Consider the following 15,215-nt stretch of genomic DNA (forward strand, 5'->3'; position numbering starts at 1 on the left):
CACCCATCTGTGTTTGAGTGAATTATATTATATTCTTGTTGTTTGTTTTATGTTTCAGCAGTTTTAATATTTGTATTTAAAATAAGTAGGACACAATTTTTTTCCTGAAGAAAATTCAGATACAATATGTTTAGCGAAATCGAAAGAACTAGGTATAAATGCTACTAGTGAAATCCTTAGAATTTGAAAGTCATATAAACATAGCACAAAAACCTATAGAATTAGTGAACTCATTTAAGCCAAAAAATGAGAGTAAAGTTGAGTTTAAGCTGTAACTAAGCAGCAGTTAAAATTAATTTGGCTAACGCTCACTTAGATCGCAGTCATAAATTTTTATGAAACCTCGGCATAAGGCAACATAAACGCGGCTCACATTTGCTCCGGCAACGAAAATTAATAAAGTTAATCGTAAGACAAAAGGAAAGTGGAGAAGTAAACAGCTGGGCACTTAGGGCGCGTGTACTCGACCGGACGATCATGTTTACATCGGCATTGCACTCGAATTATTAAGTCTTGGCGGCGTTCGCCCGCAAAGCAAACTCATGAATAATAGCCACGAATATAGTAAACTACGTACACGAACAGCCGGATTAACGGAATTTATGTGGCGTGTGTGACGCACCTCCCACCCGCCCTACCGCCCAAGAAAAATATTGTGGCCGGAGAGCTTAAATATTGATGGATTTATGAACGCTCTTAAAATTATGACAGCCCCGGGCTCCGGCGACTTTATTGAATCTTATCCGCGCGTTTCTCGGGGACTGTATCGAGTTTAGGGGCACCGTTTTATTTTACGCGGCACGTAACATTATTTTTTATGGATATTAATTTGTTTACTAAGCCCCCGTAGGTGCTGGATATATATATATATATATGGGCATTTTCAAAAAAACGTGTACCCTTGCAAAAATATGTCTATATTTTTTAAGGTCATTTATTTACCTTTATTTGAATGTCATATACAAGGAAAAATATTGAACTAATGGAATAAGTTAAAAAGAACGCTGAAAACGTTATATTATTCTGATATTATTGAAACAAAATCGAATTTTCGACGAAACAGATTCCGTTGTGCGACTAAATGTAAAATATAATTTAATACAAAAAAATACAGCAATAAATGGATTTCTTCGTTAATTTAATCTAGTGAAATGCATATTTAATTGTTTATTAAAAAAAATTTGATAATTTCAAGGATCAACAAGAGTAGCAATTATTTTTAATCCATAGTGTGACTATGTGACCTACCCACTAGGTTATTTTTCATTTTTTTACATGAGTAAGTAATATTTAACATATATAAAGAAGTTTTTATAACACAAAAACCTTTTATTTAAACATTTTTATTGTTGCACTACTTATAAAAGTAAAAAATTCTTTGATTTCATAAATTAAACTTTATTAATTAGAGGGACGAACATCTCATAATCATAAAGATGTGTTCACATGTCTACGAATTCCTAAGTTATTAATGACATCGGATTATATGCACGATCAAAGTGCCGAAATATCCATGCAAATATGCACGAAAAATGGTCGAAATATGCACAAAATATGCACAATCAAAAGTCACTTAATATTAAAATTTATTATTTTTTTTGAAGACTTTTCCGGTAGTGACATTAATAAAAGCGCCAATTTTTATAATTTCATAAAATCCTGGATTATTAATTTCTTGAAATAAAGACTTTTTATTTATTTATTATACGCCAATAATAATTTTCTACCAACATTTTCCGATTGCAATCTTAATGCCCATGGAAGTTAAACTACCGAAATATGCACTATCAACGAAAAATTGCCAAAATATGCACTATCGCCTAAAAAGTGACATTATATGCATTTGCATATGCAAGTATGCAAATGCATATAATCTGATGTCTAGTTATTATAAATCTGCAAATATCAACGACACAAAATGATTTTCAACTTTACTGATAGAAAAGTAGTGGAAATAAAATCAAAATTATTAAATAAAACTTTTAGGTACTTAAATTTTAAATAGTATATTTGTTATTGTTAAGTAAAGTCGACGCCTTTATAATTTGGCTATAGCGATATGGATTTTGCTCAGCAATGACTAAAGCTAAGAAATTAAAGTTCATTGTCAGTATTTAATCAATCAATCAAAAGTCACTTAATATTAAAATTTATTATTTTTTTTAAGACTTTTCCGGTAGTGACATTAATAAAAGCGCCAATTTTTATAATTTCATAAAATCAAAATTTTTAATTTCTTGAAATAAAGCCTTTTTAGTTTTTATTTATTTATTATACGCCAATAATAATTGTCTACCAACATTTTCCGATTGCCATCTTAATGCCCATAGAAGGTAAACTACCGAAATATGCAAAATTGTCAAAATATGCACTATCGCCTAAAAAGTGACATTATAATATGCATTTGCATATGCAAGTATGCAAATGCATATAATCCGATGTCTAGTTATTATAAATCTAAAAATATCAATGACACAAAATGATTTTCAACTTTACTGATAGAAAAGTAGTGGAAATAAAATCAAAATTATTTAAAAAAATAAAACTTTTAGGTACTTAAATTTTAAATATTTGTTATTGTTAAGTAAAGGCGACGCCTTGATAATTTGATAATTTGGCTGTAGCGATATCGATTTTTCAATGACTAAAGCTAAGAAATTAAAGTTCATTGTCAGTATTTATCATGTCTTTGTCTTTGATTTACCCATAGCATAACACGATTGGTCAACTTTTATAACACAGAATAATCAATCAAATAGACCTGTGTAAAAAAAAGGATTCCTATTTTTCCAACAGAGGAGAGTGATTTAAGCTTCCAAAAATGTACATGGATTGGTTCAAGCATACACTTTAATTTGCCCATAGCTTATATGAAATGTATTTATGGTTTTTAAATTACGCGACAAAACTATTTTGTCGCTTACGCCCTTTCCATTTTTTGCTGTTCCATTGCTTGTTTTCTGTGAGAGGCCGGGCCGGCCTTTCATAGAAAACTAGCAATCTAAAACATATCCAAAACGGTTTTTTACTTTAACGCGGCGTCACCTTAACACATAAGTAATAAAAAATATATTTGTACGTTAATCGTACCAGTTTAAAAATCACCAATTTTCTTAATAAAATCTGTGAATAAAAAAATAATTTATTTAAAATGTGAACTAAGCCTTATGCTTTCCGCCTGTTGTGACTTGTCCGTTCCATTATATGTGACCATACGAAAAGTCACAAGTCGGAAGTCACGTAATATTACTTTCTTTTACTTTTAAAGTGTTTGTAAATAACCGATAATGGTTATCACAATTTCATTTTTTTTACTAAATACTAAGCTAATTTTGCAACGTGTTAACAGTAAAAACAGTTGGAGAAAGTATAATAATGCTTACAAAATATGGTCACTTATCTGAACAAATAAACCGTTCCTGAAGAACCACCCAACCTGCGTCCGCGTCTTGTAGCAGATTTTTAACTACTAAATTCAAATTGAAGTTTCTCGATGTACAATGAAATATAGTGCTATCATTTAGTGCCGAAAATATTTTTGTAGTATGTTTATAAAACTAAAAAAAACGGTCACTAAACCGAACATTCCGGCCGGGTTGTTTTTTCATGATTATAATTTTAATTAATTTGTAGTTAAATTATGTTAGATTTTTCAATAACAAGACATTCAATTGATACATTAAGTATTTAAGAATCTAACATATGTTTTTAAGTAACTTACTTTAAGAAAAAAAATAGTTATTAAAGATTTTGTTACAACTTCTGGGAAGGGGACAGGTGAATTTAATAGGTTTCGGTACTTAAAAACCCTTATAAATCTCATACTAAATAAAATTTTATACAAACGTGAATGTATTTTAATAAAAGAAAACTTGTTTTTGCTCCTACATTAAAATTACAAAATGTTAGTATGTAATTTTTTACAAATAATCTGTAGCGAAGTCAAGGGACAAGGTAAAAACCAGGGGTACACATTTTTTTGAAAATGCCCATATATATATATATATATATATATCTCGGAATCGGCTTCAACGATTTTCATGAAATTTAGTATAGAGGGGGTTTCGGGGGCGATAAATCGATCTAGCTAGGAATCATTTTTAGAAAATGTCATTTTATTCGTGTTTTATCGAATATCGAGCAAAGCTCGGTCAAATAGCGCTAATGAGTTTAATACAAAGAATAATAAGGCCAAAAATCTGTAGAAAAATATCATGTAAAACAATGAAATTATAAAACAATAAAAAATCTTTTGAAAATAAAGCGATCGAGGATAAAACTGTTGTAAAATGTTTGAATGAGACGTGAACAAATTCTTTATTGACTCGATCGAATAAAACTATAACAATGGAGGTCGACTAAAGACTGGGGGACATTGTTACGAATCGTTTTAGCGAATCGATTGCAGCGAAATCGTATGCAAAGTTGCGAAGAAAATATTCTTCGGGGGAGTACATCTAAACTAAATTATTCGAAGCAAGAATATAAGTTCGGGTAGCAGACAGATGGCGCAGCTCGAGGTGCAAATAAAGTTTGAGTGGAAAAACTTATCCTACAAACCCGCAGTGTGCCCGCAGCCCGACTCTATGCCCCCGGGACACCTTTAACAATTCCTGAGTTATTTATTGCTTCCGATATACATCATTAAAATTCAGGAAAACTCGCAAATTCTGTCAATAAAGTAGGCCTCTAATTAAAATCGATCGCCTCAATTGCGGCGTTCAGGGTATAAGGAATATTGAATTTTTTGGCTTTCACATTATGAATGCTCTCTGCTGGGCATATTATGTGATGAAAATTTTGTTTTCTGATTCATGTACACGAACGCTCTTTTACGGCTTTCAGTAGATATTATTATTGTATCCGAAATCAACTTTGAGCGTTAAAAACTAAAGGAGGAATGTAACTTAACGTCAAATTACACCGAAGGTCGTACATTATGTGACAAATGACTAGCTATTTGAGGCTTATGAGCGGAGCCGAACCTGCAAGTCAGCGCAGACCCTCCTGTGACTGAGGCTCGAATTATTTTAGCTTTGTTTTACTCTCACTAAGCCTACAAATTACGGTTGCTCTTAAATTAAAAATAATTAATTGTGGCACAGCTCGGTCTCTGTCCTCGTAAAAATTAATACTGTGGCGCTAAGTTACAATATTTAATTTATCGCAAAAGCCGGCTTCGAAGTAAACATTAGCGGAGCCTCCGCAACAATTTATGAAAAATATTACTTTCTACTCGGCGAATGTTCGTTTAAACTTCGGGAATAATTTGTTACTTATAATTTCATAGTCATCAAGTTCGGTCATTTGAACGAAGTTTCCCGGGCTTAATAGCTTTGTAAAACTATTAGTTATGAAAACTAAGTCAACATGCAAATCCTGCGCCATTCCATGAGCTGTCCTACTTTATAGCTTTTATTATGTAAAGGTGTTACCCAAGGACTTTGTATTTATAGAGTTTTTAAGTCTTAGCTATTTCCGAAGCCGCTTATTTAAAGGTTTATTGTGCTTATCTTATCTAATATGGTATTAATCAATAGCTTAACAATCATTTTATTTCATAACTACAACTAAAATCAGTAAAGCATCAGCATGATATATAATTCACCTTACAGAGCAAATTAAGGTAGTTATGGTAAATCCCCAGAACATTATGGAAATGAAAATTATTGATTTCTTAACAAATATTAAAGGTATCAATAAAAGTTTGTCTGCAGCAGCAGTGGTCGGGAACCCATACTAATTAGTGGGGTGAGTGCGTATCGTAATCAGCCCCTGTAGACAAGTGGCAAAACGCTAACGCTAACGCTAGCGCTAACACTACAAAATGTATGGATTTGACATTAGTATTCGCTAGCGAAGCGATGACTTATGTCAAATCGCATACATTTTGTAGCGCTAGCGTTAGCGTCAGCGTTAGCGCTTTGCCACTTGTCTACAGGCCCTGTTGTGTCAACCGAGTGGCAACTATCAACTTGCAATAAACCCAGCACACTAATTCCAGACCGCAAAATCAGATTACCTTAAGAATATTACCAACTCTTGAACGGTATATTAAATTGGTATAAAGTTTTAAATTCGAACGAAATTCTTAACCGAGTTACGTCGCTGTCCTTTAATGTCGAGTAAGTTTTACTTTACCTTTTTATTACGTCGAGTAGGGTTGAGTTATCTGAAACGAAATTATTTAAATTAGTTTTTAGGGTTACATTGGGAACTTAGAGTAACTAAATTACAGGGCTGCAGTGGAGTTTCTTCAACTTCGAAAGGATTCTTTCCAATGTAAATACTTTAATCTTCTGTGTACATAACTATTAAATCCTGGTATTTAGACAAACGACACTTTAGCGGTCAGTATTAATACTACTTATACAGTGTGTAACAAAAATAAGTGATAATACTTTAGGGTGTGTACGTGTTCCTTGTAGAGAGTTCACTGTGAAAGTAGCAGCTCTGAAAGACGAATTTTTTTTCACTTTTGTATGGGCAAGGGCCCGAGCGTCACGAGTTTCCCCATACAAAAGTGAAAAAAATTTTTGGTCTTTCAGCACTGCTACTTTCACAGTGAACTCTATACAAGGAACACGTACACACCCTAAAGTATTATTACTTATTTTTGTTACAACCTGTATAATGAAATAAATATCTTTAAGCTCTTTTAGTTGCATGCTATTTAATATTAAGAAAGGGGTACTTTAATATAACATAGTAGGTACCAATCTATTGTTTTCTATCACTATCGGCTTGAACTGCTGACTGTACAAAATTTTCTTATCTAACTTTTATAACGCGGCTGATTTATGAACAAGATAGAACAGGAAGGATTTTTGAATGTATATTTAAATGGGATTCTCGCGATAATGGATTCATATATTATTATTTTTGACACCGTTATCATTGGTAACACTGACAGATGACTGGAATCTGCGCCCGGCTTGAGTAATGGATGCGAGTACAAAGGAGACGTGTTGGCTTATTACGACAACTTACATTTCCAAACAAAAATCGGCCCCATACATCTGACGTTTCATTATTTCATAAGATAAATGTTGATGAGACGCTCGGTCCGGAAGCCCGCTACATAGCCCTTGCTGTATATTCAATTAGGGTCATTTTTTCCTGAGACGGGGCCTCCAAAATAATGATACATTTCGTTTACTGGACCGAATCGATCGCGAAATTTGCTCCTCTCGATTTAACTTACGAGTTATTTTTCACGGAATATTAACATTGATGATATGAAATTCCTCCTGAAAGTGTATTGGAAATAAAACAAAAGATCAGGTCGACAAAAGGAATTGCATTGACGAAGTGCGTCAATGAGAAAGGTCAATTGAAATGTCTGGAACGGAATGTTCGCCGACCCCAGACTAGATAAATGGTAGGTCGCGAACATACTCCGATAAATATTACGAAAGTCTTAAGTTTTTTAATGTAGAGTTTTTTTAAGTCTAGTTTACGTTTGAAACGATATAAAACTTTCATATACAATCGGTTAAACTAATCAAATGGCTTTGTAGTGATATCATAGAGGAGTTAAATAATAAAATCTATTCTATGTGGAATCACAAAACTATCACGAAAAGTACTACGAGCGAAAGCTATTAAAGCATCGTTGCAGAATTATACTAGAAGCCATAAAGCAGCTTACCTTTGAAAATGGAATGATAAAGTGTAAGAACATTAAAGTATCGGTGAAGTAAAGTTCGGCGGAGTAAGTTTTAGGCCGAGTGTGGCGGCCGAGGTCGTAATGGCGCGTCACTCATCCCCCTGGATACAGATTTACATCCCATGATTTATGACGCCTTCATACACAGGGATGAGGCCAAATAAAGTAGTATTTTGTAGTGGAAACCATCGAATACCCGCCCCACTCCAACTTTAAATTAGCTGTACTTAGCGCGGGTTTGTTTGATTCCGAAGTTTCGGTTTCGCGTGATGAGATCTGGAACTCGCCTCCAGAATACGTCATACATTTTAAATTAGATGCACTCTTATGTTTTGGCTCCACTCGGTGCCAGTTTTTGAATTCGAAATTAGCCTCAGTTTGTATTGTTCCAAAATTCCTGAACTGTATTAATTAGAGAGAGATATGCATACGAATCTTTCGTATAAATAAGTATCCAGTGTGCTCTATCTCTATTTATAAAAATACGTGTCACGTTGTTTGTCCGCGATGGACTCCTTAATTACTGAACCGATAAAAAAATTGATTTGACACTGTGTACAATTTGATTCAACTTTAAGGATAGGACGGATAGGTTTTTTCTCAATTTATAGTCGTGATACGAAGTTCACCGGGTCGTCTAGTATAGTATATTTTATAACTCTATATAATAACAATGACGAACGAAAATAAACTAAAGTTTTATATAATAACTAGCTGTTGCCCGCAACTTCGTCCGCGTGAATGTATGTTATTAAAATCGAGATTTAGAAAATTGAACACCCATCTACGACTATTTTAATTGGATCTATATTACACACGAAATTTTTAATTTACATCAAAGACCCAGGAAACTTGAACCTCAGATACTTATCGTTTTGAAAAATCCTTTCTTCGAAGACCGCTTGGAGTGGACAGGGGATGGGGGCCACAGGATAGGGGAAAGGAACATATTGTGACGGAGATAGAGGATAGACTATAGAAGACGGGATTTAATGTAGCATCTCTCTCTTTAACCTACCTCTTATTCTCAGATTCATAATCTACAATTAAACCACAATTTCGAGGAGTTTCTTCAGTTCCATTACTTATCAAGTCACCGTTTTTAGGGTTCCGTACCCAAAGGGTAAAAACGACCGGGACCCTATTATACTAAGACTTCGTTGTCTGTCCGTCTGTCTGTCTCCAGGCTGAATCTCAAGAACCGTTATAGCTAGAGTTCTGATTTTTTTACAGATTATGTATATCTGTTGCCGCTATAACAACAAATGCTGAAAACAAAATAAAATCAATATTTAAGGGGGGCTCCCATACAACAAACATGATTTTTTTGGCCTTTTTTGCTCGATATCAATAATGACAACAGGCAGGCAGTTGAAATTTTCACATAATCCTTAATTATATGTGTACTTTAATAATTATTAATAAAATTAGAATAGAAATAAAAATTTAAGGGCTCCCATACAAAAACACAACTTTTGGCCTATTTTTTTTCTATAACGGTATGGAACCCTTCCTGCGCGAGTCCGAGACGCACTTGGCCGATTCTATTGTAAACATGGTATCGGGCAACAAATTCGGGCAATCTATACAACAAAAAAGTAATTTAAAAAATCTGACCACAAACAGCAAAGTAAACATTAACTCATCCTTTTTTGAAAGTCGGTTATAAAAAAGTATCTAAGATGTTGACCAGGGATGTAAGGTATCATCATGCCAAATTTCATTGAAATCGGTACAGCGGATTCAGAGATTAGCCTGTACAAACAGACAAACAGACAAACCGACAAACAGACAGAGAAACAAAAATTTCAAAAACAGTTAAAATGTGTTCTATTACTCTTCTACTATGCCCCTGACTCGTTTTTTCAAGTTTATTTTCAATGTACAAAAATTTTACCTCTACGATTTTATTATAAGTATAGATAAAAATAAAATAGAGCTGCTACAACATTTCTTTCTACAAAAAATAAAGGCTCAGAACAGCTCCATACATTCCATCGGTAAAAACACGTCTACAAAAAACTTGGTAAATCGCCTATAATATATTAGACGTAGATATTTCCGTTACCTCACAAACAAAATAGAAAAAGGGTATGGAAGCGGCGAAAGAATGGTGTAACTTTTGGAAGTGTCACCCTCTATCAACCTTTATGCGTCGCGCTTATATCGGCCCACGTTGATACGATTACGAAAGCTTACGAAGATTCCTCGCGTGAGGAGCGGAGGAGCTTAATTTAAAAACGGGATCTCAGCTGCAAAAAGGTCACCCTTTTATCTCATAATTTGCAATTTGAATACGCAGACAAATTAATCCAGCAAAAAGTTAACCAAAAGAATACAAAGCGGAGCGCTAACAACGGTCGCCGGCTTCAAAATATGCAGGACAGTGTACACCGTCACACACACTCATATTGCCAACTCGACTTTGTCACATTTTTGTTTCCGTATGTGCCCATTTAGTGCGCTCTTTTATTGCGCTGAAACTTTTCAAAGTTATTACTTATTTTAAAAACCGAGGGGCCGGAGTCGGATATCCCTTTTGGGGTGGTTCCGCAGCGTATTTTTTGTCGTTTACGAGTAAGTTACGACGTACGAGTGACCGCAATCTCGAAATCGACTCAGACGGTGATATGCACTGTGCACACCGACGTATCACTATCGAAAATGAGGGGAACTGTTTGATATTCAAAACGCGGCGTTCGATTCGAAGGTGGTGTTTGCACATCACAATACATCATACGTGGGAGAGCCATGCTTCGGCACGAATGGGCCGGCTCGACCGGATAAATACCACGTTCTCACAGAAAACCGGCGTGAAACAGCGCTCGCGCTGTGTTTCGCCGAGTGAGTGAGTTCACCGGAGGCCCAATCCCCTACCCTATTCCCTTTCCTACCCTCCCCTATTCCCTTCCCTTCCCTACCCTCCCCTATTACCCTATTCCCTCTTAAAAGGCCGGCGACGTACATGCAGCTCTTCTGATGCTGCGAGTGTCCATGGGCGACGGAAGTTGCTTTCCATCAGGTGACCCATTTGCTCATTTGCCCCCTTATATCATAAAAAAAAACATCACAATGAAAAGCACGGTGTGTCCTAACGAAAAACAAGAAATCCTCTGTAACTAATTTTCGTTTCTATTCTCTAGCGGATAGCCGAGGACGTGTGGAAAATATCTGAGCCCTCGGCGTCGGTCGGGTTCGAGATAATAACCTGTCTTGTTTTCTGTTATGTTCGTCAAGACGTTCCGTCTCTTTCTTCGCGGAGTACGAGGAGAGGGCGCGAATGATGTCGTTTTGTCGCTTACGCGTCATTTGTACCGTTCGCTAGACCGTTACTGAGCTTGTTGTTGCTGGATGTCGCTTCGCCCACGCGGAATCGCGAGGGCGGTCGAGGCTCGTGGAATCGGAGCCTTCATTACGATTAATATTCTCCTCCGGCACGTCCGCGTCTGGCAAAACATCGGCATTACGTCTAATTAACGAAGTATTGTGATCACTGTAACGGGGTAGGATCGTTTTAATATTTCAAGTGGGTACCCCAGACGACTCTACTAAAATTGAAGTAAGTTTGTTAATTTATGCGTATTCAGTAAATATTCTATTCTACTATTTGGAATTTCAATAAATATTTTAATATTGAAAACAGAATTAAACTTCATAAAATATAATTCAAAGCAATAGGTATTAGCAATCACACTACACGAGTATAAAAAAGTAAAAGTGTGGCTATGTATGTTTGTTACTTCGTAACGCAAAAATCGCTTGAATGATTCTGATCAGAACATCAGAACTATTCCACCAATTTGAAAACAATGAAGTTTATCAATTTTTCGTTGAAAAACGCAATTAAAACATTGTATTTTGTATGTCCAGAGTGTGAATAAAATGAAATAAATAAGTAGAACTCAATTTATTTAGTGAATTTGCGATGGAAATACGAGCCGCTGCAGCCAAATGTATATTAATGGGCCTCCCGAACCGCAACTGTAATATTGTTTCCTTTTTACACCGCAACCTCGAAAGCTTTTAGCGGTGTCAACTGTTACGCGGTTTACGATTCTCGGTAATGTCCTTACGAAGCTTCCAAGAAGTACAGAGCGAAAGAAGACGACACTAGGTGGAAACAAAGACTAAGGATATGCGAGTAAATTGTGTGAATTGGTGGTGTAAATAGAACAGAATTAGAAATATTGCTTGGAAACTGTCTTTTACTGCCGCACTAACCGCCGTACTCAGAGACATTTAATTAGGATTAATCTTCAATTTAATGGAGAGTTTGACAGATAATGTATCGGGCTTATGTCAAAATTTTGAATTAATTACATTTAAGTAATTAATGTTCCACTCTGAGTGCGGCAGTCAGAGATTAATTACTTAATTATTGTAATTTAATGAACATTTTAACATAAGCCAATCATTATCTGAAAGTTGAAACTCTAAATTAAATTGATGTTTAATCATCATTAATTGTTATTGATTACAGCTGTAAGTTATCTAAAAACGCAATTAATCTTTTTGGCACTCGTGTGGATATTAAAGAAGGAAACTATTTGAAATAACTTGTGACTTTAACTACGGCATATTTAAATACAGTGTAAATAAATAAAAACTTAATTAAAAAGTAATTCTAAAACAAATTTAAACGACAAAGCTTAAAAATCAATCGCTGACCTAAAACTAAATGGAAAAAAGCTAAAACCATAATCTAACAAAACTTTTAAATGAAAGCGCCCGTCATTGGGTGAATGAGCTTTTGCGAAATTGACTTTGAATTTAGCGGCGTTTTAGAACAAAGGACGTCCAGCCAGGAGAGTAAGAATTTTATTACGACCTACCGCCGGAACACCGGACCGCCGGACGCCGGACCGTCCGTGCCGGCCATTAAGCGGATTAGCAGGTAATCCGGCAGCACCAATACCATTCATAAGAATGCTCTTCTCGCTTTATCATAAGCTCATCGTGTTTAGTTTGAAAAACTGATTTGAATATTATTATTTTTTAGCCAAACACTTTGGAGATGGTAGAAGCAATATTTTTTGTTGTGTGCCTGTTTGGTAGTTCTCAGGATTGGCCAATATCTATTTTTCACACTCGAAATAATGTAACGGACCAAACAGCTCAAAATCCTGAATCACGCTATCGAAGTTTTTCTGAAAGGTTTTAGGACCTTAAGATTTCTTTTGAGGCTTTTAAGCACAACATAATATTTAAGGCAAAAAAATTAAATAGCTTATCTATATCTATATATCTATCTATATATCTAAAAAGTATATCTTATATCTTTAAACGAGCAATTCTTGTATATATATATATATATATATATATATATATATATATATATATATATATATATATATACAAGAATTACTCGTTTAAAGATATACTATATAGATAATATAGATAATTGGAATCTCGGAATCGGCTCCAACGATTTTCATGAAATTTAGTATATAGGGGTTTCGGGGGCGATAAGCGCTAGCTAGGAATCATTTCTAGGAAATGTCATTTTCATCGGATACCGAGCAAAGCTCGGTCAAACAGCTAGTGTTATATAAAACTCAAAGATGACTGACTGACATGGTGAATGGTGATCTATCAACGCACAGCCCAAACCACTGGACGGATCGGGCTAAGCTTTGGCATGCAGGTAGATGATATGACGTAGGCATCCACTTAGTTTTTTTTTAAATTACATAAGGGAGCAAACGGGTCACCTGATGGAAAGCAACTTCCGTCGCCCATGGACACTCGCAGCATCGGAAGAGCTGCAAGTGCGCTGCCGGCCTTTTAAGAGGGAATAGGGTAATAGGGGAGGGTAGGCTTCCCTACGGAAGGGAAGGGAATAGGGGAAGGTAGGGAAGGGAATGGGGTAGGGGATTGAGAACGTGGTATTTCTCCGGTCGAGCCGGCCCATTTGTGCCGAAGCATGGCTCTCCCATGTATAAAGTTTGTATATAATAATACTTCTTAACGCAAGTGAAGCCGCGGGCAAAAGCTCGTATAATATATAATTATTAAAAATGTTTTTGTTATTTACACAATCCTAATTTCATGTTCATTTGCTACTGCAGTAGTAAATGAACATGAGTATGAACAGTAGTATTTCGTTTCATTAAAAAAAAGTTAACAAAATATTATTTTTATGTTATTAAATATCATTACGTAGAGTAATTTTCGAAGGAAATTGAACTTATTAAAAGATAGTTCGATCTCTTTGCAATTTATGGAGCAGATGTATTCCTGTGATAGGTTTTTCAAAGCGAAATTTCTCATGAGACGAACCGGGAGATTGTAATATTACTGGAAATAGGCTAATTTCGTTCAATGTTGGTACAACATTAAATGTTATATTAACTATGTAGCTTTATGATCATATTATTGTAGTTGAGTCTTGCTGAAGGTAAATATGTTTCCAAATTACAACCGTTAGGTAATCTTTGTACGATTTGAAAATAATTCCATATTTACTTAGTTACATAATAACCTTACTATTTTTTTGAAATAGTATTATAAATTGAAGTGTCTCTTTCCGCTAAGGCTGCTGAATCGACTTTAAAGAAATTGTGGAAAACAATCATGGGATAGGTTTTCGTTGCGGAAAGATGTACGGTTCCCACGCGACAAACGAACTGTGTGCGAACGAAGTCGCGGAAAATAATCTAGTTGTCTAAAAAATAAAAGTCTTACTTATTAGGATTCGATTCCGTAAGTATTTGGTATTTTAATCGTTGATTCTTAATTGGTTAGCTTCTTGATCGAAAGCACTACTAACTATAGTACTAATCTTCTGTTTAACGCACTCGTTACTTACAAAAGCTTCTCTAATTAGTCGTAATCATTAAAATGACGTCACGGCAAGGACAAAAGCGGCAATGAGCCGTGGTATTAAATCTAGATTACCGTTCGGCGGTTCCGCTCCGCCGAATAATCAGCGGGACTGTATTAAACCTATCAGTCACGTGACGTGACAGCGTGACGTCACGAGTCACGCGCGACCATTGTGACAGACAAAAATTGGAAATATTGTAGTGCGAGCAAAACGGACGCTGGTGGGTGGTGACACAATGTATCGCAGATGATCACACTTTAGCGCTAAAATATACTTTATATTTCAATTTTTAACGTGATTAAGCTAAGCTGTTAAAATGGCCGGGTACCATCGAAATTCTCATACATACGTAATACCAAAATCATTTTCTCATACGAAAATATTTAACATGTTTGAGTTATTTTTCAGCTTAAAATAGTAACTACCTAGGTTCCTACGAAAAAATTTATTACAAAATATTTAAACACTAAAAAATATAGTCAAACACTAAAAATATATAAATAAATAGCAAATTTAATACAAAATATTTAAACTTTAAAAAATATTTCTTAATATTTAAATATTTTGTAGTAAATTTACTATTTATTTATATATTTTTTAATGTTTTACTATATTTTTTAATGTTTAAATATTTAGTAGTAAATTCACTACAAAATATTTAAACACTAAAAAATATTTTGAATTTATAAAGAATTTCGATGGCACCCGGCGCCTTAAGGC

The 15,215-nt window shown here is 34.9% G+C and overlaps 1 long non-coding RNA gene across 1 annotated transcript in view; it reads right to left on the minus strand.

Annotated features, from left to right (window-relative positions):
- LOC121726995 overlaps nt 1-15,215 on the minus strand; it is a 105,528-nt gene that overhangs the window by 67,809 nt on the left and 22,504 nt on the right. Inside the window, exon 2 of the long non-coding RNA XR_006035608.1 lies at nt 6,142-6,172. This is a non-coding gene — a long non-coding RNA (uncharacterized LOC121726995). The remainder of the gene's footprint in view (nt 1-6,141; nt 6,173-15,215) is intronic.

Source organism: Aricia agestis, chromosome 1 (assembly GCF_905147365.1).
Source record: "Aricia agestis chromosome 1, ilAriAges1.1, whole genome shotgun sequence".
Taxonomy (NCBI): Eukaryota; Metazoa; Arthropoda; class Insecta; order Lepidoptera; family Lycaenidae; genus Aricia; species Aricia agestis.